At 46.3% G+C, this 26455-nt stretch overlaps 1 protein-coding gene across 3 annotated transcripts in view; it reads left to right on the top strand.

The window, feature by feature from the left end:
- Positions 1-12920: 12920 nt before the first annotated feature.
- Positions 12921-26455, top strand: part of LOC119961957 (activin receptor type-1-like) — a 136422-nt gene continuing 122887 nt past the window's right edge. For 2 of the 3 annotated variants that reach the window (XM_038789578.1, XM_038789580.1), the window contains exon 1: positions 12922-13306. The gene's annotated coding sequence lies outside the window, so the exon portion shown is untranslated. Of the gene's footprint in view, positions 13307-26455 lie in introns of all 3 variants that reach the window. The other variant, XM_038789579.1, reaches the window with a different exon arrangement.

Here is a 26455-nt window from a genome sequence, read left to right as displayed (position 1 = left end):
TCCAAAGATGTGCAGGTTAGGTGGATTGGCCATGATAAATTGCCCTTAATGTCCAAAATTGTCCTTAGTCTTGGGTGGGGTTACTGGGTTATGGGGATAGGGTGGGGGTGTTGACCTTGGGTAGGGTGCTCTTTCCAAGAGCCTGTGCCAACTCGATGGGCCGAATGGCCTCCTTCTGCACTGTAAATTCTATGATAATCTATGACAACCTATCCCCCATCTATTCATTCTTGCTCGATTTCCAGAAACATTGCAACAATATCACCAGGAGGTCTTGTGGTGCATCGGGTTGTGACCTGCCTCCGAGCCAGGAGTTCTGGGTTCAAGACCCACCCCAGGATTTGATGGCTGAGGAAGATGTGTTCATAACACAACTAAACTAGTTAAGTATCAACCTGCATCTCTTTCTAACTCATGCCAATAGCAGGAAGGATTCCTGGTCAGCCATGTGATGGAAAGAAAATTGATGCATTTACTGTCACTATCCATTGCACATAAAAGTGCATGTTACCACAGCAATTTTCACTCACTAAGTGAACTGTCACTTCATTCCAATTCAGAAAATTGATTGTAGCAAACCTCCTCATCCAACTATAAATACAGGTAGGCATGACTAAGGTCCAATTTTGAATAAGTGAAGGTCCCACCAGCTTGGGGTAGAGGTCTTCAATTCGGGGAATCAGATACCAATTGACCTGGATGTCTTGATTTGTCGTCAGCTTACAGTCCTCACAAATCCTTATCGACTGATCAGGTATAAAGACAGTACACTGTTGGTGCGCCACTCTGAAAATTGAACGACTTGGTTATACTCAGCTCTTCCAATCCTTTTAGCTTTGCTTCAACCTTCTGATGCAATGCTGTTGAATCGGATAGACATATATCTTGGCTTTTACTCATTAATCCGTCCCAATTCTTTATGGAAGACCTCTTCTTACCTCCTCAGGACATTTTAAAGGACACCGTCCTTTAAAAGGACACCAGGCAGCACGGTAGCATGGTGGTTAGCATAAATGCTTCACAGCTCCAGGGTCCCAGGTTCGGTTCCCGGCTGGGTCACTGTCTGTGCGGAGTCTGCACGTCCTCCCTGTGTGTGCGTGGGTTTCCTCCGGGTGCTCCGGTTTCCTCCCACAGTCCAAAGATGTGCGGGTTAGTTGGATTGGCCATGCTAAATTGCCCGTAGTGTCCTAAAAAGTAAGGTTAAGGGGGGGGTTGTTGGGTTACGGGTATAGGGTGGATATGTGGGTTTGAGTAGGGTGATCATTGCTCGGCACAACATCGAGGGCCGAAGGGCCTGTTCTGTACTGTACTGTTCTATGTTCTATGTTCTATGTCAGATATTTTGAAGATTTTCAGCTAGTTGAGCCTAACTTCTGGAACCAGTCTCTTCCCAACTGATTGGGTCTATGTTCTTCCATAAAAAACAAATTCAGATTGGCCACCTGCTCTTTGTAGGTCACTGAGGTCTTGGAATTTCTAATGATCTTCAAAATCTCCCTGGTGCTTTCAAGCTTGGCACACACTGGAGGCTTCCAGTAGTAACAAATGGGTTTATTGATGAAAGGCAAAGGCATTTAAGTAACAGGCACAGAACACTACACAAGTCTTCCCACATCAGCCCCCTGGTCTACACTGCCCAGGATCCTAGTCCCATGGTCCCACACAATATTCCCATTGGCAGGGGTTTGTGCATGACTGGCCACTAAGCCAATCATGTGTTCTGTAGAGCCGTCTCCCATTAAAGGGGACACACTACCGCATTGGGAGGTTACAGAGAAGTAAATGCCTCAGGCCAGAACATTATACATACTGGAGGACTCGCAACCATGATTTGGCAACTCCTTTTCAGGTTATCCAAATGGATTCACTATTTGTTCCATGCCTTTGTTCAGTGCCTCTCTCTGAATAAGCCTAAGATTCCTTTCTTCTAGGTATGTCTTCAAAAGGGGACCTCACTGGCAATGAGAGACGGAAGTGAGACAAATAAACTATTATATTTTATTTGCATAATATCTCCACACCTATACCTGGGGTAAGGACCAAGTGTGTCTCTGCCCCTTCTTCCTCTACATTGTGTCTCGAAAGTAAACTGTTTGAGAGGAGAGTAAAAGAAAAATCAATGCCACACCTTAAAATGGTGTAATTATAAATTGATAACTGAAGGAACATGCTGAGCTGACACAGGCCGCAATCAAGATATTGATTGTATAAATATGACTGGATTTCTGTGAAAAAGAACATTTGGCGTTGAACCACTCTTGGTGATGGACATTGAAGCCTTCCCACCCAGAGTACATTCTGTGCTCGTGCCAATGTTTGTTCTTCTTCCAATTGGTGTTCAACATGGAGGAGTATTGATTCATTAGCTGAGGGGTGGGGTAGGTGGTAATAGAACATAGAACATAGAACATAGAACGATACAGCGCAGTACAGGCCCTTCGGCCCTCGATGTTGCACCGACATGGAAAAAAAAAACTAAAGGCCATCTAACCTACACTATGCCCTTATCATCCATATGCTTATCCAATAAACTTTTAAATGCCCTCAATGTTGGCGAGTTCACTACTGTTGCAAACAGGGATAATCAGCAGGTGAAGACAGCCTATCCCAAAAAGGAATGAGCCAAAAGCTGACTGGGCATCATTTCTGTCCAATCTGACTCCCGTAAAGAGGAGACCTTGGAGCTGGCATGGCAGAATGGTGGCTGATGCATCACTGATGGTGAGTTAGGAGTACACCTTCAAGATGGTGTGTGGACATGTACAGGGCCCGAAAGGTGCATCTGGAACACACAAGTAATGGTACTCATGTTCCCACCACTGGACACATGGAGGTCCACAGTCGGCATGGATAGATTGATGCATTGAGAAGCACATAATGCCTCAATCTCTCTGTTTTCTCATGCAGATCATGCATGCAAAAGAGCAAACAGCTGGAAATACAGGTGGCTGGTTGCTTCTGAGGAGGAGGGATTCTCAGAGGAAGCACATTCAACCTTGCACTTTCCCCCAAAGCAATGTCTTGATTGTATAAATATATATATTTTTTAAAATCTTGATTATCCAATTAATTTTTTCCAATTAAGAGGCAATTTAGCATGGCCAATAAACCCGCCTTGCACATCTTTTGAGTTGTGGGGGCGAAACCCACACAAACACGGGGAGAATATGAAAACTCCACAAGGACAGTGATCCAGAGCCGGGATCGAACCTGGGACCTCGGCGCCGTGAGGCAGCAGGGCTAACCCACTGTGCCACCGTGCTGCCCTTGATTGTATAAATATGACTGGATTTCTGCCAAAAAGGACATTTGCCTTATTTCTTAAAATGAAAAATACTTTTTAAAACAAAATGGCTGTGGCTGAAATGTTAACTTATCTGTTCTCTACACAGATGTTATTTTTTCTGATGAGCAGTTTCCCAGCTTTTTATGTTTTTGTTTCAGACTTCCAGTGATTGTTTTTATTAAACTAACAGGATACAACTACATGAGATTGCTCATTACTATGGGGTGTTTTTTAATTCAGTCGTGGTATTTACTATGAGATTCTTTGTGGGACCTGGGAGTGATCCCTCGGTAGTTTGTTCCTCTACCTTGTCAGGAATGGAGTAGCTAATGTAAAATTCCTATCTCAGGCTTGGCTAAGATTCAAAATTTCAATGCCGTCATGTATCAAACCGAGCACTTTTATGTCAAGGTTTTAGACATTTGAGAATTGTACACAATTACTTTCTTTTACAAATGTATTTTATTACAAACATGTATCAAAACAGGTTGCAGCAAATAAATACCCAGGGAAACAAACTTCCCAGCAATCAACTATACAGTCTGTACAAATGTTTTCCCTTTTTCACCCTCCCCCGTTATATTACCTTGTGTCATATAGTATATTACTCTTTGAACAAGCCGAGTTGATGAAATGAACAATAGTCTTCTTGTAAAGATGAACTAATTTATTGAGTAATATAAATAATACTCAACTAGTTAAACAAATAAAATACAGTAAAGATAACTAACTAACTATACAATGTAATAATGAAATAACGTATAACTTCTCTCTCTAACTATTCTGTGTCTTTGTCTGTTCACTCTCCTGAAGCACATTCTCTCAGAAAGAGCGGGAAAGTCATTTTTATACCATCTGATAGTGAGACATCTAGTGTTGAATTGACTGTACTAGTTTTACATACACTGATCATGTATATTGATGTACAGAGATCACTACCCCTCTCCTCAACCCCCGCGGCAAACAGCTCCTCAAACACGGTCACAAACGCCCTCCACCTTTTCTCAAACCCCGCTGCAGAGCCCTGTAACTCATACTTTATCTTCTCCAACCACAGGAAGTCATACAGATCATGCAACCAAGCCGCTACCCCCGGTGGCAATGCCAACCGCTACTCCAGTAAAATTCGCCGCTGTGCAATCAGAGAGGCGAAGGCCATGACATCAGCTTTCCTCTCCTCCATGAGCTCCGGCTTCTCTGAAACCCCAAATATCACCACCAAAGGGTCCGGGTCCACCTTCTCCTCCACTATCCTGGCTCAGACCGTGAACACTCTTGCCCAGAATCTTCCCAATTTTTCGCAACCCAAAAACATGTGCGTGTGATTCGCTGGCCCCGCCCTCACCTCTCATACTCACCTGCTACCCTATGAATGAACTGACTCATTCTCGAGCGAGTCATATGCACCCTGTGCACCACCTTAAACTGCATCAGGCTCATCCTTGCACAAGAGGAGGTCCCGTTTACCCTAAGCAGTGCCTCACTCCATACTCCCAATTGATCTCCCCTCCCTACTCCCCTTCCCATTTCTCCTTGATCTTCACCACTTGCTCGCCTCCCTGCTTCCCCAGCCACTTGTATATATCCCAAATTCTTCCCTCCCCTTCCACATTTGGAAGCTGCAGTCGCTACAGCAGGGTGTAGCCAGGCAACCTAGGGAACCGCCTCCAATCCTTTTGTGCAAAGTTCCTAACCTGCAAATACCTGAACTCACTCTTCCTCATCAGCTCTACCCTCTCCCTTATCTTCTCCAGACTGGTAAACCCTTCATTCAAATACAGACCCCTCACCTTCACCAGCCCCACTTATCTGTATACAATGACATATGCAGGGTCTACCCCCCACCCATCATGTTTACTGGCATATTTGTTTAGGAATGTAGGTCTACTGGTATAGCATTTTGTGAATTTTTCAATATTTACACCACAAATTGTTCAATCTAATTAGCGTTTGAACATTTTTAAACTTTGCAATGAATAGAAATTTAAATATCAAAAGCTAAGTGACATTTGGGTTTGTTTTTATTCAACAACTAACTTCATCATTGTTTACTCAAAATCTATGGATGCCACCCACCCTCTCCACTATTTCCCCGAGTTCATACAGGGACATTTTGCCTCTCAGTTTACAGACGTTCATCCCCTTCCGACCATTCAATCCCCCCCCCCCCATTAACAGAGCCACTTTCCCTCTTCAAACTGCTTCCTCCAGTTCACAAAGGCACTCCTTTTGTATCTAATCAGACTGCATACAGCTACGGTCCTTTCCTGACCCTGTTTCTCTTTTGGGGAGAGGGATTTCTGCAAAGAGACAGGAATTCACGATCAATCACAAGATCAGGAAATCCAAATTCAAGCTTGCAGCAAGAAACCACAGAGTGAAGCAATGGTGTCAGGTGTGAAGCACGCACAGAATTAGTTATGAGTGGCGCATTAAGCAATGTAGTGGCACTGAATGATATGCCAACTGAGCACTGCAGCACGGTAGCACAGTTGTTAGCACTGTTGCTTCACAGCTCCAAGGTCCCAGGTTTTATTCCCGGCTTGTGTCACTGTCTGTGCGGAGTCTGCATGTTCTCCCCATGTCTGCGTGGGTTTTCTTCGGGTGCTCCGGTTTCCTCCCACAAGTCCCGAAAGACGTGCTGTTAGGTAATTTGGACATTCTGAATTCTGTCTCTGTGCCCGAACAGGTGCCGGAATGTGGCAACTAGGGGCTTTTCACAGTAACTTCATTGCAGTGTTAATGTAAGCCTACTTGTGACAATAAAGGTTATTTTTAATGTTTGATGCCCCAGTGGATAAGAAGGGTCACATATCGGTTTGACCATGCAGGGCTTCTTACCACATTCAGAACTCAATAGTTGAATTGACTGGCAGATTGACTTTCACAAGCCATTCTTTCACCTGAAATTCAGAAGAGTAGAGAAAAAAACTTCAATCCCCCTTTGCGATCACTGATGGTATATTCCCTTCTTGATGGCTGCCACTCGCCACAGTTGCAGCTGCTGCCAACTTGCAGACATGCATCTCCCAGTTCTCTTTATGTCAGGAACTTATCCAAGAGTCACTGCTGGCAAAGCAACAGCTCGATCTTCAAGGCCTCTTACCTAGTGAGCTGACTGGAGTTGCCACTTCTGAGTCCACCGACCATCAGTTTGATGAAAATGAGGCCTGAGGCCCAATGTTAGGTATGATTTAGGCCTTTTCCGATCAGAGCATCCTTGCACCCAGTTTGCACCAGCTTGCTCTCAGTCATTGGCGAGCACAACTCAGCACTAAATATCAGTGATGTTGTGATGTGCAGGCACATTTTCCTGGTGAGAAATCTATAGATAGAACATAGAAAATTACAGCGCAGTACAGACCCTTCAGCCCTCGATGTTGCGCCGACTTGTGAAACCCCTCTAAAGCCCATCTACACTATTCCCTTATTGTCCATATGTCTATCCAATGACCATTTGAATGTGTTTAGTGTTGGCGAGTCCACTACTGTTGCAGGCAGGGCATTCCACGCCCTTACTACTCTCTGAGTAAAGAACCTACCTCTGACATCTGTCCTATATCTATCTCCCCTCAATTTAAAGCTATGTCCCCTCGTGCTGGACATCACCATCTGAGGAAAAAGGCTTTCACTGTCCACCCTATCCAATCCTCTGATCATCTTGCATGCCTCAATTAAGTCACCTCTTAACCTTCTTCTCTCTAACGAAAACAGCCTCAAGTCCCTCAGCCTTTCCTCATAAGATCTTCCCTCCATACCAGGCAACATCCTGGTAAATCATCTCTGCACCCTTTCCAATGCTTCCACATCCTTCCTATAATGTGGTGACCAGAACTGCACGCAATACCCTAAATGCGGACGCACCAGAGTTTTGTACAACTGCAACATGACCTCATGGCTCCGAAACTCAATTCCTCTACCAATAAGAGCTAACACACCGTACACCTTCTTAACAACCCTCTCAACCTGGGTGGCAACTTTCAGGGGTCTATGTACATGGACACCGAGATCTCTCTGCTCATCCACACTGCCAAGAATCTTACCATTAGACCAGTACTCTGTCTTCCTGTTATTCCTTCCAAAATGAATCACCTCACACTTTTCTGCATTAAACTCCATTTGAAAATGAAATGAAAAAATGAAAATCGCTTATTGTCACGAGTAGGCTTCAATTAAGTTACTGTGAAAAGCCCCTAGTCGCCACATTCCGGCGCCTATCCGGGGAGGCTGGTACGGGAATCGAACCGTGCTGCTGACCCGCTTGGTCTGCTTTAAAAGCCAGCGATTTAGCCTTGTGAGCTAAACCAGCCCCTGTCATTTGCCACCTGTCAGCCCAGCTCTGCAGCTTATCTATGTCCCTCTGTAACTTGTAACATCCTTCTGCACTGTCCACAACTCCACCGACTTTAGTGTCATATGCAAATTTACACACCCATCCTTCTACTCCCTCATCCAGGTCATTTATAAAAATGACAAACAGCAGTGGCCCCAAAACAGATCCTTGTGGTACACCACTAGTAACTGGACTCCAGTCTGAACATTTCCCATCAACCACCACCCTTTGTCTTCTTCCAGCTAGCCAATTTCTGATCCAAACTGCTAAATCACCCTGAATCCTATGCCTCCGTATTTTCTGTAGTAGCCTACCATGGGGAACCTTATCAAACGCTTTACTGAAATCCATATACACCACATCAACTGCTTTACCCTCATCCACCTGTTTGGTCACCTTCTCAAAGAACTCAATAAGGTCTGTGAGGCACGACCTACCCTTCACAAATCCATGTTGACTATCTCTAATCAAATTATTCCTCTCCAGATGATTATACATCCTATCTCTTATAAACCTTTCCAATACTTTGCCCACAACAGATTGTAAACTGTTTCAAAATACACTATAACTATTCACTGAATTTTTCCTGCTGCTGCCCCAACCTATACACTCGGGAATTCCGTAGGTTTCAGGTGACGTTTGCTTCATTATTTCTGCTACCTTGGCCTAAACCAGTGACCACAAGCTCACTGAACAACTTTTCAACCGCTACCTAACCGCCTTGCAGATCCCCCGACGACAGCCTCTGCACAAGAATTCAGATTATTCTCCATCTCGGGTCTACAAATTCACATTTCTCTTCAGACTATCATGGTTCTTCTCAATCTTGGATCCCCTCCCCCCAATAACTGCTGTTGTGGTATCCACCTCAATCTATTCTCCCACACTCCAAACTCATCCTTTGCATTCAAATGCCTCAACCTTTTCCTTCCTCACCATTTCTCCTTCAAATTATTCCTCATCTCCTCCCTCCCTGGACCACCACCCTTGACCCCCACCCCCTCTTCTCATTCCTGACAGCATCCAATTTGTGCCTTTGAGCAGCCACTCGGCTTCACATTGCTGAATTCAACCTCCACCTGCGCACAGAGTCTCACATCACAATCAAATTCCTTCCCCATCTCACCTCCTTCGCTCTCACCCTCCAGACGTGACCTGAAGATATCTGACGTCTCTATTGTCAACAGGATTCTCATTAATCATTTCCTCATCTGCCTCTAGCCATCCCACTGCTGTCAAACATCCTTGGAAAAAGCCATCCCATGACTCTCACACACAAATCCTCTCACCATTTCATGCCTCTAAATCTAGTCCATCACTAGGATGACCTCAGTGATCCATTTAATAACTGCCCCACTGTACTTTTAATGCCCTTGCCACTGTGAAATTCTGGATAGAACTTTTACTGGATGGCAGGATCCCCAAGAGGTCAGGGCACTTGCCAACAGAAAGGAATAAAAATTGAATCAAGTAAATCATCAACGAAGCAGTTCTTCTTTTGCAATAAGTTACATAAGCTACATCATGGATTTTAGAACCTTTGTTTGAAGTGACCAATTCAAAGTAGTCTATTTTTGTTCCTGAGAGAGGAAGGATGTTCAGTGTTCCTGTACTTTATATTTGAAATGAGAATCAAAACAGCCAATGATTTATTTTCCTCAATCCAAAATCCAATTTGTCTTTATTGGGGTGTGACATGGTCTAAATGGTCATTTTTGTAAATGATTTGAAACGAGCTAGAAGATTTTTGAGACAAGTTTTTAATTCCCTTAATAGAAAACCAAGGTCGGTGACTGACAGAGATATGTAGAATCATGCAATATTGATCTGTATGACAGTGGTAAAAATATTCACCCAAAATTACTTAATCAGAATATTATTTGACATAATCGTCCATTTTATCAATGCACTTTCACACCAATGTACTGTAATCGACACAAGACTGGTCACCTTTATTGCATATGGTAAGAAGTCTTACAACACCAGGTTAAAGTCCAACAGGTTTGTTTCCAATCACTAGCTTTCTGAGCGGAGCTACGTCCTCAGGTGAAATTGCAGAAAGCAATTTTGGAGCACAGTTCCTTCCTCAGGATTCACCTGAGGATGGAGCAGTGCACCGAAAGCTAGTGATTCGAACCTATTGGACTTTAACCTGGTGTTGTAAGACTTCTTATTGTGCTCACCCCAGTCCAATGCTGGCATCTCCCCGTCATTACTGCTTATGGTAAGCGCCGCCATGTGAAATGTGCCAGCATGCATAGAACATAGAACATAGAACGATACAGCGCAGTACAGGCCCTTCGGCCCTCGATGTTGCACCGACATGGAAAAAATCTAAAGGCCATCTAACCTACACTATGCCCTTATCATCCATATGCTTATCCAATAAATTTTTAAATGCCCTCAATGTTGGCGAGTTGCAGGTAGGGCATTCCACGGCCTCACCACTCTTTGCGTAAAAAACCCACCTCTGACCTCTGTCCTATATCTATTACCCCTCAATTTAAGGCTATGTCCCCTCATGCTAGCCACCTCCATCCGCAGGAGAAGGCTCTCGCTGTCCACCCTATCTAACCCTCTGATCATTTTGTATGCCTCTATTAAGTCACCTCTTAACCTTCTTCTCTCTAACAAAAACAACCTCAAGTCCATCAGCCTTTCCTCATAAGATGTTCCCTCCATACCAGGCAACATCCTGGTAAATCTCCTCTGCACCCGTTCCAAAGCTTCCACGTCCTTCCTATAATGAGGCGACCAGAACTGTACGCAATACTCCAAATGCGGCCGTACTAGAGTTTTGTACAACTGCAACATGACCTCATGGCTCCGGAACTCAATCCCTCTACCAATAAAGGCCAACACACCATAGGCCTTCTTCACAACCCTATCAACCTGGGTGGCAACTTTCAGGGATCTATGTACATGGACACCGAGATCCCTCTGCTCATCCACACTACCAAGAATTTTACCATTAGCCAAATATTCCGCATTCCTGTTATTCTTTCCAAAGTGAATCACCTCCACTTCTCCACATTAAACTCCATTTGCCACCTCTCAGCCCAGCTCTGCAGCTTATCTATGTCCCTCTGTAACCTGCAACATCCTTCCGCACTGTCTACAACTCCACCGACTTTAGTGTCGTCTGCAAATTTACTCACCCATCCTTCTGCGCCCTCCTCTAGGTCATTTATAAAAATGACAAATAGCAACGGCCCCAGAACAGATCCTTGTGGTACGCCACTCGTAACTGAACTCCATTCTGAACATTTCCCATCAACTACCACTCTCTGTCTTCTTTCAACTAGCCAATTTCTGATCCACATCTCTAAATCACCCTCAATCCCCAGCCTCCGTATTTTCTGCAATAGCCGACCGTGGGGAACCTTATCAAACGCTTTACTGAAATCCATATACACCACATCAACTGCTCTACCCTCGTCTACCTGTTCAGTCACCTTCTCAAAGAACTCGATAAGGTTTGTGAGGCATGACCTACCCTTCACAAAACCATGCTGACTGTCCCTAATCATATTATTCCTATCTAGATGATTATAAATCGTATCTTTTATAATCCTCTCCAAGACTTTACCCACCACAGACGTTAGGCTCACCGGCCTATAGTTACCGGGGTTATCTCTACTCCCCTTCTTGAACAAAGGGACCACATTTGCTATCCTCCAGTCCTCTGGCACTATTCCTGTAGCCAATGATGACCTAAAAATCAAAGCCAAAGGCTCAGCAATCTCTTCCCTGGCTTCCCAGAGAATCCTAGGATAAATCCCATCCGGCCCCGGGGACTTATCTATTTTCACCTCGTCCAGAATTGCCAACACTTCTTCCCTACGCACCTCAATGCCATCTATTCTAATAGCCTGGGTCTCAGCATTCTCCTCCACAATATTATCTTTTTCTTGAGTGAATACTGACGAAAAGTATTCATCCTGGGCGCGATTCTCCCATTTGGGGAGAAATCGTAAGGCTGGCGTCAAATCCGGGCGGGTTTGACGCCAGCCCCCCCCTTCCCGACCGGGAACCGATTCTGGTCCCCGGTCGGGGCTAGCATGCCGACGCCGTAAACTCCGACATCGCGGGCTTAACGAATTTCGTTAAGCCCGCTTGCCAGAGTTAGCGCCGGCTGACGCGTCATATGACGTCAGCCGCGCATGCGCGGATTGGAAGACTCCAACCCGCGGATGATGTCATCGCGCATTTGCGCGAAACCCGCGCATGCGCGGGCCAGGATGCCCCTCAGCCGCCCCGCGAAGTGATACAGCGGGGCGGCGGAGGGACAAAGAGTGCGCGGGCATCGGGCCCGCTGCCCGCGATCGGTGCCCACCGATCGCGGGCCCATGGCACCCTTGGCACGGCCATGGTACTGCCGTGCCAATCGGTGCCATGGTTTTAAAAATCGAGAGTTTATGGCCGTTTTTACGAACGGCCAGACCAGGTGTGTTTGCCGTTCGTAAAAACAGCCGTAAAGGGCTGGGAACTCGGCCCATCGATCAGCTGAGAATTACTGCTGGCCGTAAAAAAACGGCGGCAGCGATTCGTATCGGGAGTCGGGCGTGGGGGGGGGGGAGAATAGCGGGAGGGCGTCGGAACAGCGTGGCCGTAAAATTTTACGAGCCACGCTATTCTCCGCACCGTCGTGAGTGCGGAGAATCACGCCCTTAGTATCTCGCTTATCTCCTCAGCCTCCACACACAACTTCCCACCACTGTCCTTGACTGGCCCTACTCTTACCCTAGTCATTCTTTTATTCCTGACATACCTATAGAAAGCTTTTGGGTTTTCCTTGATCCTACCTGCCAAAGACTTCTCATGTCCCCTCCTTGCTCATCTCAGCTCTCTCTTTAGATCCTTCCTCGCTTCCTTGTAACTATCAAGCGCCCCAACTGAAACTTCACGCCCTTCATGCATGAGACAAGAACTAGAAATGTGCATTGGGCATGCCACTGCTGTAGAATAGTTGTATAATTTGATCGAATTCTGAATGATTAGTTTGATTTGAAAACAATTCCAGTCACTGGGAGCTGATCGATTCCTAGTTGCAGAAGAATATAGAACAGTACAGCACCAATCAGGCCCTTCGGCCCTTGATGTTGTGCCGAAAGATTTGAAAGATACTTCATGATTAACTTTATCATAGAAGATAATCGAGATTTAAAAATTGCAATCCCGACTTGAGCAACAGAAAGGAATGCTCTGTGAAGTATGAACAGAGGGTGTCTGATATTGAATTCGACTAGAGTGTTTCCCTCCCCAGACAATATCTCTCCCACCCCCACCCTTGGGTGTCTGCTTGGGGAAATTGGACAAAGAGGAAATGATGCGGTAATGGGTTTGTTAATTACAGCCTGGAACTGACCAAAGTGAGAGATTGACTCTCCACAGGGAGGAGAGGAGAGAAGGAATACGCGAGAGGTCGGCAGCTTTTCAACTCCTTGACTGGAGGAGAAATCCAGCCATCGCGACAGAACAAAACTTGGGAGTTTCGGGAAAAGCGATGCCAGTTGAATTCGGCTAACACTACAGTGGGGGGCCCGCGCCGTCTCCGGGAGCTTTTCCTCTTCACCCCCTCTGCTCCAGGCCCCTGGCCGAATATTTCTTTCGGGTAGCGGCCAAGTGCGGTTGAAAGTTTGCATCGATGCCGACTTCCTCCAAAGGAGAGTTTTGAGTTCGTCTGGGTAAGTTTGGGGAGACAAGCGAGTGCCTTTCCTGTGCAGAGCGGGGGGGGGGGGGGGGGGTAACTTTGGAATGTTTTCACTCGGTAACTGCCGAGTCCACATTGGTGGTGGTCGGGGTCGGCAAAGTTAATGTCCGCACCCCCCCGTCGCCCAACTTGGCAGCAGGCTGGAGTGCTGCCGGCTGCTCCGCATTGGAAAGCCATGTTTGAAATCTCTCTGCAGCAGGGTCACCACAGGAGCCAGCTACCCCCCCCCGTATGTTTCTCCTCCTCTTGTTTAAATGGCGGCCTGCTATTGAATTAGATTCTTCCTGGCCCCTTGGGGGGACATTACTGTCCACTTTTGATTATATAACTTTGCTTTCTGAAATTTCTGTTCCCCATCACAGCAGAACGCTGTAACACAGAAATGTTACAATGCTGAAATGGCCAACCTGTGATATTAGCGGGGGAGGGGAATCCAATCATTTTAAACTCGTTCTTCCCCGGAGGACTGGATTTCTGTGCTCGCCTCAAATGAGTTAACTTGCTTTGGTCGCTCTTATGCGTTCTGCCTGCATTTAAGTCTCATCAGGCAGAGGTTTCCTTGGGCTCTGTTCTGTAAGCTTTTGGACTGCATTTTCTGGTTTAAGGTTCGAGGCTGATCGCTCACCGTGTTACCGGATCACACATTCATTCCCCTGGATCAAATTCTGCTCATCAGCCGCCTCCTAAAACAGACCCCATCCATTGCTGCTTGCTATATTCTCCCTCAAGTCAGGCCCTCGGGTGTTGAATTTTAGAATCCCTGCCGTGCAGAACGAGGCCATTCGGCCCATCGAGTCGGCACCGACTCCGAAACTAGCACCTTTGGACACTAAGACGCAATTAAGCCTGGCCAATCCACCTAACCTTCACATCTTTGGACTGGGAGGAAACCCCAGGCAGACACAGGGAGCAATTGCAAACCTCACCCAGTCAGCTGAGGTCGGAATTGAACCTGGGTCCCTGGTGAGGTGAGGGACAGCAGTGCGAACCACTTCTATAATTGGATTGATCATTTCCTCTCAACCATCATGTTCGCTTTCTGCCACAGTCTATGTAATGTCTTCTGCACTGTAAATTCTATGATTGTAATCTAAACTGTGCTCTCTCTCCCTCTCCTGTTTCCCTATCTTGTTCCCACTTTCTCTTGCTCTTCTGTCTTGTCCTCCATCTCTTTTTCATCTTTTCCCTCGCCTTTCTGTAATGACCTGTCACCTTGATCCTTCACCCCAGGATATTTTCTCTTCTGCTGACATCCCAGGAAAATGTTGTCTTCAATCATTCTATCAGCTTCTATTCCTCAGCTGCTACTTGGTCAAGGCGACATATATATGTCGACAATACCCAGCCCTGTCTTCACCACTTTCCTCAATTTCTACACTGTGCTGTAAGCCTATCTGTTTGATATAAAGTTGTGGCTAAATTGCAATTTATTCCAATTGAACAGCCAGAAGATGGAATTTGGCTCCAACAATAAACTGATCTCCTTGCCACTGACTCTGTCACTTTCCCAAGCACTGATTCAATTTGTAGAACACTTCAACATCCTGTTTTATCTAGAGCCAAACTTCAAGCTCAATATTTTGACAATCAGAAAAACAACTTATTTGTACTTTACAATGTTTTTCCTATTTTTTGCACTCTCGGACCCATTGTCACTGAAACCTTGAACCATGCTTTACCATTCTTGGTTCACCTTTTTCAAAGTCCCCACACCCATTCTCAACTCTCCATAAATACTAATTATTATCCAAAACTCATATTTTCCCTTCATTATATTTCACTCAACCATTGTCAGTCCTTGTTGATCTGCACTGGCTTTCTCTCCCACAACATTATGTCCATTCATTAACTGCCTTCGCGATCTTGCCCAACCTATTTCTCTAACCTCTTAGAGCCTTATGTTTTCTACAACCTTTGGTCCTCTGATTCAGCCCTTCTGTGTATGCATGGCCTATTCTCTTTTCCTTACATTAGTTACAGACCTTTTTGTATTTGATTTTTGTCATGGGTACCGAGGTACAGTGAAAACTTAAACTTTGTTCTGCGTACAGTCCAGTCAAATCATTCCATACATGAAAAACATAGGACACACATAAATACAAAATGTAAATACATAGGCACAGGCATTGGTTGAGCATACAGAGTGTAGTACTACTCAGTAGAGAAGATGTGTGAAGAGATCAGTTCAGTCCATAAGTGGGTCATTTAGGAGTCTGGTAACAACGGGGAAGAAGCCGTTTTTGAACCTGTTAGTGCGTGTTCTCAGATTTTGTACCTCCTGCCTGATGGAAGAAGTTGAGAGAGAATAACCCAAGTGGGAGGGGTCTTTGATTATCCTGCCCACTTTCCCAAGGCAGTGGGAGGTGTAGACTGAGTCAATGGATGGGAGGCGGGTTCGTGTGATGGACGGGGCGGTGTTCACGACGCTACAGTTTCTAACGGTCTTGGGCTGAGAAGTTGACATACCAGGCTGTGATGCAGCAGATAGGGTGCTTCTCTTGGCGCAAATCCCGGTGCTGTCTTGCCCATCAAAGCACCAACCCCTTCTCCTTAAAGCTGGGAAACCTTGCAATTACAGGATGAGGAGGATCTCCAGACTGAGGCTTGGGTTGAAGTGAACAGTGGATGCAGTCTAATTCTGGGCGGTGGATGGAAATGCACCTTCACCCACCATTTAGTGGAACAGGTCTGAGAAAAACTAAATTGGGATGCGGCCTTTGATCCCCTCTGGTAACCCCACAACACAAATATTTTGCATTCTGGATCAGTTCTTCAGGTCGTCCAGCTTGGATTTTAATGTCTTGTTATCCTTTTATTTTAAAAATAAATTTAGAGTACCAATTCATTTTTTCCAATTCAGGGGCAATTTAGTGTGGCCAATCCACCTACCCTGCACATCTTTGGGTTGTGGGGGTGAAACCCACGTGAACACGGGGAGAATGTGCAAACTCCACACGGGCAGTGACCCAGAGCCGGGATCGAACCAGGGACCTCAGCGCCGTGAAGCTGCAGTGCTAACCACTTGAGCCACCGTGCTGTCCAGTCTTGTCCTGGGCATCACAAAAGATGAGGGACCTCTATCCAGTTAGGGTAGCACAGTGGTTGGCACAGTTGCTACATAGCTCCAGGGTCCCAGGTGGGATTCCCGGCTTGGCTCACTCTGTGCAGTCTGCACGTTCTCGCCGTGTCTACGTGGATTTCCTGTGGGTGCTCCGGTTTCCTCCCACAGTCCAAAGATGTGCAGGTTACGGGGATAGGGTGGAGGCATGGGCTTATGTGGGGTGCTCTTTCAAAGGGCCGGTGTAGACTCAATGGGCCGAATGGCCTCCTTCTGTACTGTAAATTCCATGATCTATGATCTGTCAAAGTTGGTTGCTCCGGTTTCCTCCCACAGTCCAAAGATGTGCAGGTTACGGGGATAGGGTGGAGGCATGGGCTTATGTGGGATGCCTTTCCAAGGGCTGGTGTAGACTCAATGGGCCGAATGGCCTCCTGTACTGTAAATTCTATGATCTGTCAAAGTTGGTAAGAACCAATGTGGACATGCCGAATTTCCTGAGGACATATAGGCACTGTTGTGCTTTCTTGGTCGTAGCGTCGATGTGGGTGGACCAGGGCAGATTGCTTGTGATGTGCCCACCGAGGAATTTGAAGCTGTCAACCATCTCCACCGTGGCACCATTGATGCAGACAGGAATCTGTACGATGCATTGCTTCCTGAAGTCAATGACCAGCTCCTTGGGTTTTCTGACGTTGAGGGATAGATTGTTGTCGTTGCACCAATCCACTAGGTTCTCTCTCTCCCTCCTGTATTCTGACTCATCATTGTTCGAGGTCTGACCCACTACGGCCATGTCATCAGCAAATGTGTAGATGGTGTCGGAGCCAAATATTGCCATGCAGTCGTGTGTGTATAAGGAGTATAGTTGGGGTCTAAGTGCACAGCCTTGCGGAGCCCCAGTATTGAGGACTGTTGTGGAGGAGCTGTTGTTGTTTATCCTTACTGATTGTGATCTATGGGTCAGGAAGTCGAGAATCCAGTTGCAGAGCGAGGAGCCAAGTCCTTTTAAAGCTGTACTCTCCAAATATTCCTCCCTCTGCCTCTCAGTTGCTCTTTAAAAACCTTCTTTGAATTCATTTTTCAACAAATTCTAGCTCTTCCATCAAACTGTGAACGTTGTTCCTTTATATTTGTTCTTCTCGACGTGACCATTTGAAAATATTTTACTGTAAGAGTATTATCTAAATTCATATTTTTGAATTTACTTTTTTTACTGAAGCAGTCAGTGTCCTAAATGCAGCAAGCCTTGGACGCAGCAAGCCCTGGACAATATTCGGGTTTGGACTGATGAGTGGCAAATACCTTTCACGCTACTCAAGTGCCAGGCTAATGGCCATTTCCAACAAGAGAGAACCTAACCATCACCCCTTGACATTGAATGATTCCATTAATAATAATAATCACTTATTGTCACATGTAGGCGTCAATGAAGTTACTGTGAAAAGCCCCTAGTCGCCACATTCCGGCGCCTGTTCGGGGAGGCCAGTATGGGAATTGAACCCGCGCTGCTGGCATTGTTCTGCATTACAAGCCAGCTGTTTAGCCCACTGTGCTAAAGCAGGCCCAGTCTGAAACATCACCATCAACATTCTGGGGATTATCATTGACCAGAAACTGAACTAGCCATATAAATATTGTGGCTGCAAGAGCAGGTCAGAGGATAGGAATTCTGCAGTGAATAGCTCACCACCTGGCTCCCCAAAGCCTGTCCACCAAATATTTACTGAGATAAGTCAGGAGTTTGATGAAATACATTTCACTCGCCAGTATTGCCGTGCAGCTTCCAGAACATTTGAGAAGCTCAACAGATCCAAGACAAACCAGCTCGCTTGATTGGCATGCCATCCACCACCTTCAACATTCACTCACTCCACCGCTGGCTCACAGTGGCAGCAGTGTGTACCATTGTTTATTTGGTTTTTACAGCACAGGAGGAGGCCATTTGGCCCATCTTGTCTGCACTGGATCCCAAAGGAGCAACCGAGCTGGTTTTATTCCCCAGTCCTATCTCCGTAGCCCTTTAAATTCGTCACTTTCAAATATAGATTCAACTCTTTTGAAATGTCCAATGGAATCCAACCTCCAACTCCACCTCCACCACCCTTCCAGGCAGCGGATTCCAAACCCCAACTCTCTTGCTGACCATCTTGAAATTGTGATCCCTGGTCACTGACATACCAACTAGTGGAACAGAATATCCTGGGCAGCATGGTGGCACTGCTGCCTCACGGCTCCGATGACCCGGGTTTGATCCTGGCTCCGGGTCACTGACTGTGTGGAGTTTGCCCATTCTCCCTGTGTCTGCATAGGTGTCAACCCCACAACCCAAAGCTGTGCAGGGTAGGTGGATTGGCCACTTAATTTGACGCTAATTACACTAAATTTATTCAAAAAAGGAAACAGAATATCCTTCTTTCCCCAGCCAAAATTGTTCAGGATTTTGAACACCTTAGTAAGGTCCCTTTTTAATCTTTTCTGCTCCCAAGGAGAACAAGCCCAATTTCTCTGATCTTTCCTTTCATCTAGAATTCCTCATTCTTGGTATCATTTTACTAATTCTCCTCTGTACACTTTCCAGAGCTTTAACATCCTTAAATAAGGTACCAGAACTGAATACAAGACTCCAAATGTAGTCTGACCAATGATTTGTTGAGCTGTAGCATCACTTCCTTGCTTTTATACTCTATCCTCTATTGAAAACCCAAGAATGCTCTAAGCCTTTTTTTCTTATACATTTAGAGTACCCATTTCTTTTTTTTTCAATGAAGGGGCAATTTAGCATGGCCAATCCACCTACTTGCACATATTTGGGTTGTGGGGAGAAGACAAACTCCACACCGACAGTGAGCCGGGGCTGGGATCGAACCCAGGTCCTCAGCACCATAGTTCTTAACAACTGTTTCTTTTTAAAAAAATTTTTATTGAGGCATCCCATTACTGATGTCTTAACTATTCTTTAAGAAGTCGATAAACGGGCAGCAAGGTGGCGCAGTAGTTAGCATTACTGCTTCACGGTGCTGAGGTCCCAGGTTCGATCCCGGCTCTGGGTCACTCTCCGTGTGATGTTTGCACATTCTCCCTGTGTTTGCGTGGGTTTCGCCCCCACTACCCAAAGATGTGCAGGGTAGGTGGATTGGCCAAGCTAAACTGACCCTTAATTGGAAAAAGTTAATTGGGTACTGTAAATTTTAAAAAAAAGAAGTCGATAAACAGTTTCCCTCTGGGCAAACTGACCAACTCGAAGCAAACTTGATTCCCCCCCCCCCCCCCCCCCTGCCAGAAAGCCCTCAGGTTCTGACAAGCCCAAAACATGTGACAAGGACAAGGTTCACAGGACTCCCCGCGCACTGCCCACACCTATCCTCCACCCCCTCAAAGAACCTGTTCATTCTGGCCACCGTTGTGTGCGTCCTGTGGACTACTTTGAAATGTATAAGGCTAAGCCCAGCAGACGAGGAGAATGCATTCACTCTTCTCCAAGCCTCCTCCCACAACCCAGCCTCCATTTACCTCCACAGCTCCTCCCCCCTCTTCCGTTTAACTTCTCCTACCAGGGCTCCCTCCCAATCCATTAACTCCTTACAAATCTCTGACACCCGACCCTCGCCAATTCCTGTTTTCGGCACCTGCAGCCCCGGGGATGGTAGGTTGGGAAAGGACGGCACCTGCTTTCTAACATAGTCCCGTACCTGTAAGTACCGAAATCCATTCCCGCTGGGAAGCTCATACTCCTCTTCCAATTCCTCTAAACATGAAAAGCTGCCCCCCACAAATTGGTCCCTGAACCGTTCGATCCTTGACCACCACCACCCCCGGAACCCTGCATCCAACCCCCCGGTACAAATCTACGATTCCCACAAATCGGTGCCCAGACCGAAGCACCCTCCAATCTCAGATGCTGCCGCCAATGTCCCCACATACTCAGGGCTGCCACCACTACCAGGTTTGCGGAGTACCTGACCAGCGAGAATGGCAGAGGCGCCATCAGCAATGCCCCAAAGCTTGTGCCCCTACAAGAGGCTGTCTCCATTTGCTCCAACAGCGACCCCAACCCCACAGCCCACTAACCATGGTTATATTCGCTGCCCAGTAATAATTGATGATATTTGACAAAGCCAGTCCACCCCCCACACACACACACCAGTGACTCCATTCCAACAACATTTTCTTTACCCATGGGGATTTCCCTGCCCACACAAACCTCGAGGTCAAAGTGTTAATTTTCCTAAAAAAGGTCTTTGGAATAAAGATCGGAAGGTTCTGGAAGACAAATAATAACCGCGCGAGTACCATCGTTTTCATGGTCTGCACCTGCCCCACCAGTGACAACGGGGGCATCTCTCATCTCTTAAAATCCCCCTTCATCTCATCCAGCCATGCCAATTTCAATTTGTGTAGTTGCTCCCCACCCCCGCGCAACCTGGATGTCCAAGTACCTAAAGTTCGTCCCCATCACTTTAAACAGCAGCTCACCCAACCTCACCTACTGTCCCCTTGCCTGGATCAAAAAACCTCACTCTTTCTTATGTTTAACTGGTATCCGGAAAATCGGCCGAATTCCTCCAAAATGTTCATGATCCCCGATACCTCCCAGTAGGTCTGATATATAAAGCAGCAGATCATCCGCATATAACGAGACCCTGTTCTCCACCCCCCGCACCATCATTTTCCAACTTCTTGGCGCTTGAAGCACCATTGCCAGTGACTCAATCAGTGGCAAGAAGCAATGGGGCGAGTGGGTATCCCTGCCTTGTCCCATGGTGTAGCCCGAAATACCCCAAACTCACTCGATTCATCCTTCCACTTGCTCCGGCACCCTATACAACAACCGGACCCAAGCCACAAATCCCTGCCCGAACCGTCCCAGTACTTCCCACAGGTACTCCCATTTTACCCGATCGAAGACTTTCTCCAAGGCCATAGCAACCTCCACATTTTGTTCCTTTGAAGGCACCATTATCTCATTCAATAAGTGCCTAACGTTCATTGACAGATATCTCCCAATCCCAGTGGTCGGGAAATTACTGGAGAGAATTCTTCGAGACAGGATCTACTCCCAAATGGAAGCAAGTGGACGTATTAGCGAGAGGCAGCACGGTTTTGTGAAGGGGAGGTCATGTCTCTCTAACTTGATAGAGTTTTTTGAGGAGATCACAAAGATAATTGATGCAGGTAGGGCAGGTGATGTTGTCTATATGGACTTCAGTAAGGCCTTTGATAAGATCTCTCATGGCAGACTGGTACAAAAGATGAAGCCACATGGGATCAGAGGTGAGCTGGCAAGATGGATACAGAACTGGCTAGGTCATAGAAGGCAGAGAGCAGCAATGGAAGGGTGCTTTTCTGATTGGAGGGCTGTGACTAGTGGTGTTCTGCAGGGATCAGTGCTAGGACCTTTGCTATTCGTGGTATATATAAATGATTTGGAGGAAAATGTAACTGGTCTGATTAGTAAGTTTGTGGATGACACCAAAGCTGGTGGAATTGCGGACAGCGATGAGAACTGCCAGAGGATACAGCAGGATTTAGATCATTTGGAGGCTTGGGCAGATGGAGTTTAATCTGGACAAATGTGAGGTGATGCATTTTGGAAGGTCTAATACAGGTAGGGAATATACAGTGAATGATAGAGCCCTCAAGAGTACTGGCCTCCCCGAACAGGTGCCAGAATGTGGGAACGAGGGGCTTTTCACTCTCTCATTGAAGCCTACTTGTGACAATTATTTATTTTATTTTATTTAGTATTGAAAGTCAGAGAGATCTAGGTGTACAGGTCCACAGATCAATGAAAAGGGCAACAAAGGTGGAGAAGGTAGTCAAGAAGGCATACGGCATCCTTGCCTTCATTGGCCGGGCCATTGAGTATAAGAATTGGCAAGTCATGTTGCAGCTGTATAGAACCTTAGTTAGGCCACACCTGGAGTATAGTGTTCAATTCTTGTCGCCACACTACCAGAAGGATGTGGAAGCTTTAGAGAGGGTGCAGAAGAGATTTACCAGGATGTTGCCTGGTATGGAGGGCATTAGCTATGAGGAGAAGTTGAATAAACCCAGTTTGTTCTCACTGGAACGAAGGAGGTTGAGGGGCGACCTGATAAATGTCTACAAAATTATGAGGGGCATAGACAGAGTGGATAGTCAGAGGCTTTTTCCCAGGGTAGACGGGTCAATTACTAGGGGGCATAGGTTTAAGGTGCGAGGGGCAAGGTTTAGAGGAGATGTACGAGGCAAGTTTTTTACACGGAGGATAGTGGGTGCCTGGAACTCGCTGCCGGAGGAGGTGGTGGAAGCAGGGATGATAGTGACATTTAAGGGGCATCTTGACAAATACATGAATAGGATGGGAATAGAGGGAAATGGATCCCGGAAGTGTAGAAGAGTTTAGTTTAGACGGGCAGCGTGGTCAGCGCAGGCTTGGAGGGCTGAAGGGCCTGTTCCTGTGCTGTACGTTTCTTTGTTCCCCTTTACAAACCCCGTCTGGTCTTCCCCATCACCCCTGGTGGTTCTCAATCCGAGAGGCCAAGACCTTTGCCAGCAATTTGGCATCCACATTTAGCAGTGATATCGGGCAGTAAAACTCACACTGTTCCGGGTCCTTATCCTTCTTCAAAATTAAGGATATCAAAGCATGCGATAACGTAGGTGGGAGCTTCCCCCTTCTCTCTCGCCTCATTGTCTGCCATTACCAGCAGGGCCCCAGATCCCCCGAAAACATTTTATAAAATTTGCTGCCTGCATCACCCTATGCCCTCCATCACCTCCACCAGTCCAATGGGTGCCTCCAGCCCCTCTACCCAGTCCTTCTCCACCTTGGAGAACTCAAGCCCGTCCAGAAATCGCCGCATTCCCTCTTCCCCGGCCAGGGGACGGGGCTCCCATTCATATAACATCTGATAGAATTCCTCAAAAACCTATTTCACTCTCACCGAGTCCACAACCACCCTTCCCCTCCCATTCTTCACCTATCTGAGCTCCCTTGCTGCCTCCTGCTTCCTAAGTTGTTGGGCCAGAATCCTACTCGCCTTCTCCCCATACTCATGCACTGCCACCCGGCCCACGGTAACTGCCCCACTGCCTTCCCCGTAGACACCAACAAGAACTCTATTTGCAGCTTCTGCTGCTCCTTCAACAACCCTGCCTCCGGGGCCACCGAGTACCTCCTATCCACCCTCAGAATCACATCCACCAGCCTCGCCGTCTCTGCCCATTCTATCCTACCTCTATGCGCCCGGATCACCTATAAACTCCCCCCTGACCCCACTGCCTTAAATCCCTCCCATAGCGTGGTGACTGAAACCTCACCCGCATCATTCAACTCCACATACCCCCGAATAGTGGCCCTCACCCGCTCAGCCACCACCTCATCTGCTCGCAACCCCACATCTAATCTCGACTGCGGTCACTGCAGGTCCTTCCAGATCCACTTGCAAGCCCACACAATGTGGCGAGTGGTCAGAGACCAAAATCGCTGAGTACCCCAAGTTGACCACCCCGCCAGCAGTCTTATCCACCACAAAGTAATCGATCCGTGACTACACCCTGTGACCCTGTGCACATGGGCGAAGTGCAAAAATTCCTTCGCCCTCTGTCTCCTGAACCTCCACTGGTTACCCCACCCGTCTCTTCTGCCCCCCCCCCCCCCCCCCCCATACGCTCCATGAAACCCTTCAGCTCCCTCGCCACTGCTGACACCCTCCTCGACTGTGGACTCGGTCCGGGATTTTCCCCAACACCTGCCTCTTGAATTCAACATCATCCCAATCTGGGGCATACACGTTCACCAGGACCACTGGCATGCCCTCAAATTTCACAAACCTGCCACTATACTCCCTACCTTGAATACTGACCACTTATTTTTCAACACCACCACCCCCTGTGTCTTCACATCTAATCCTGAAAGGAAGACTTGCCCGACCCTTCCTCCACAAATTACAACCTAGCCTAATCTGACCATCGATCTTCAAATGCTTTTCCTGTAAAAATGCCACATCCGCCTTTAAGCCCCTTAATTAATAATAATAATCTTTATTATTCACAAGTAGGCTTACATTAACACTGCAATGAAGTTACTGTGAAAATCCCCTAGTCCGCGAACATGCGCGACCATTTAATTGGCCCATTCAGCATGAGAGGGACCGCCCCCACCCCCAGCCGATCAAACATAGCCCTTCTTGGGTCAGCCCCCGGCCCATGTCATGCAATCCTCCGGGCGTTCCCTTGGATTCTCACTGTCACCAACTCCTTCCTTATTGCACTTTGACAGCTCCCACCCCAGTCAAACTTCCCTAAACAGAACAATAATCCCATCCCCCTCTTGACCTTTGCTTTTAAATATTTTTCCCAACCAAGGGACAAATTTAGCATGGCCAATCCACCTACCTTGTACATCTTTGGGTTGTGGGGATGAGGCCCATGCAGACATGGGGAGAATGTGCAAACTCCACACGGGTCCTCGGCGCCGTGAGGCAGCACACATCTGACCTTTTTGATAGAAGAAAGTTCTTTGAAAAAGAGAGATTTCTTTACCCAAAGAGTGGTAAATCTGTGGCATTCACTACCACAGAAAGTTGTTGAGGACAAAATGTTGTGCAATTTCAAGAAGGAATTAGACATCGCTCTTGGGGGTGAAAGGGATCAAGGGATGTGGGGTGGAAGGCAGGATCAGGCTTTTGAACTTTATGATCAGCCATGATCATAGTGAAGGACAGAGCAGGCTCGAAGGGCCAAATGGCCTCCTCCTGCTTCTAATTTCTATGTTTATGTGAAGTAGTTGGAAATGGTTGGGTTTAGGGTATTACCCTGTAACCTCCTGCAGTGAAGTCTGGAGTAGAAATGACTGGCCTCCACAAACTACAATCATGAAATTACCAACAACTATGAAATTACCAACCATGATCTCGGTGAATGGTGGGTCAGGCTCAAGGGGCATGGTTGAAAGGGGATGCCAGGCAAAATGCAAATAACTAGAGGGAAATGGGATTGTAAGGGTTGATGCACTTTCTGTAAAGGTGGTGCAATCAGATACCATTGGACCTTTCAAAAGGTAATTGGATGTGTTCTTGAAAAGGACTAACTACAAAATTATTGAGAAAAAGCAGAGATGTGGGATTAAATTGGGCATCTCTTTCAAAGTATGGCACAGACTTGAATTTGCTTAAAGTATCTTTGATTCCATTACCTGATGTTAACCTCCACTACAGATCTGGCAGAGCAAATGTATTTTAATTGTAGCTTATTGTAACATATGACCAAACCTCTGAACTTGAGAAGTGTGCTAAAATTACAGAAGGCTTGCTTGAACTGTTTTAGATTGTGGTAGTTTCAACGGGGCAATCACAAGATGATTCCAATCTCTGCCGTTTAGTATCTGTCTTTGATAACTGTATTCATTTTAAACATTCAATGATCACTCCAGCTTCTTGGATACTTATCTTTAAAATTAATGCAACAAAATATTCCTCTGTATTGGATGAAGTGACACTCAGGAGAGATCTTAACATTTAATGCTGTTTGAAAGTTTTGATCTATGCTGTGGTAATTTCAAATATTTTTTCAGACAATTGCTATTCCCCTTCCTTTGAGACATGATTAAGGCCTTTGCTGTCTGTTTGGCACTACAACTTTTCTCTATTGTTTGTTGAAATAATTTTGGCTTGAGTTGGTCTTGGAAGTCATTGTAATTCTGGAGTGTTTCAATTGATTTGTTCAAAAGATAGTTCTGGTGACAATGTAGATCAGCTTCAGTTCACCTCCACAATAGATTACATGTTCAATACTCCTGCCTATTTAACAACTGATTACAGCAACGTGACAAATGTTTCTGCAAATTTCTATTTCGGTATAATTCTTAATATAGATGAGGTGGAATTGTCTTTCTGGAAGGAAACATTTAAAACAATCACAGAAATATCAGAATAGTGCAGAGAGACACCATTCGGCCCATTGTGCTTGTACTAGGTCTCTGAGCAATTCACCCGCTGCCATTCTCCCACTTCTCGTAGTCCTGCATATTCTTCTTTTTCAGATAACAAACATTCTCTTTTATTTGAGTACTTCAATTGA

This window comes from Scyliorhinus canicula, chromosome 2, assembly GCF_902713615.1.
Source record: "Scyliorhinus canicula chromosome 2, sScyCan1.1, whole genome shotgun sequence".
NCBI classification, from domain to species: Eukaryota; Metazoa; Chordata; class Chondrichthyes; order Carcharhiniformes; family Scyliorhinidae; genus Scyliorhinus; species Scyliorhinus canicula.
The sequence above is the reverse complement of the archived record's forward strand: the minus strand, read 5'-3'. Positions and strand labels throughout refer to the sequence as shown.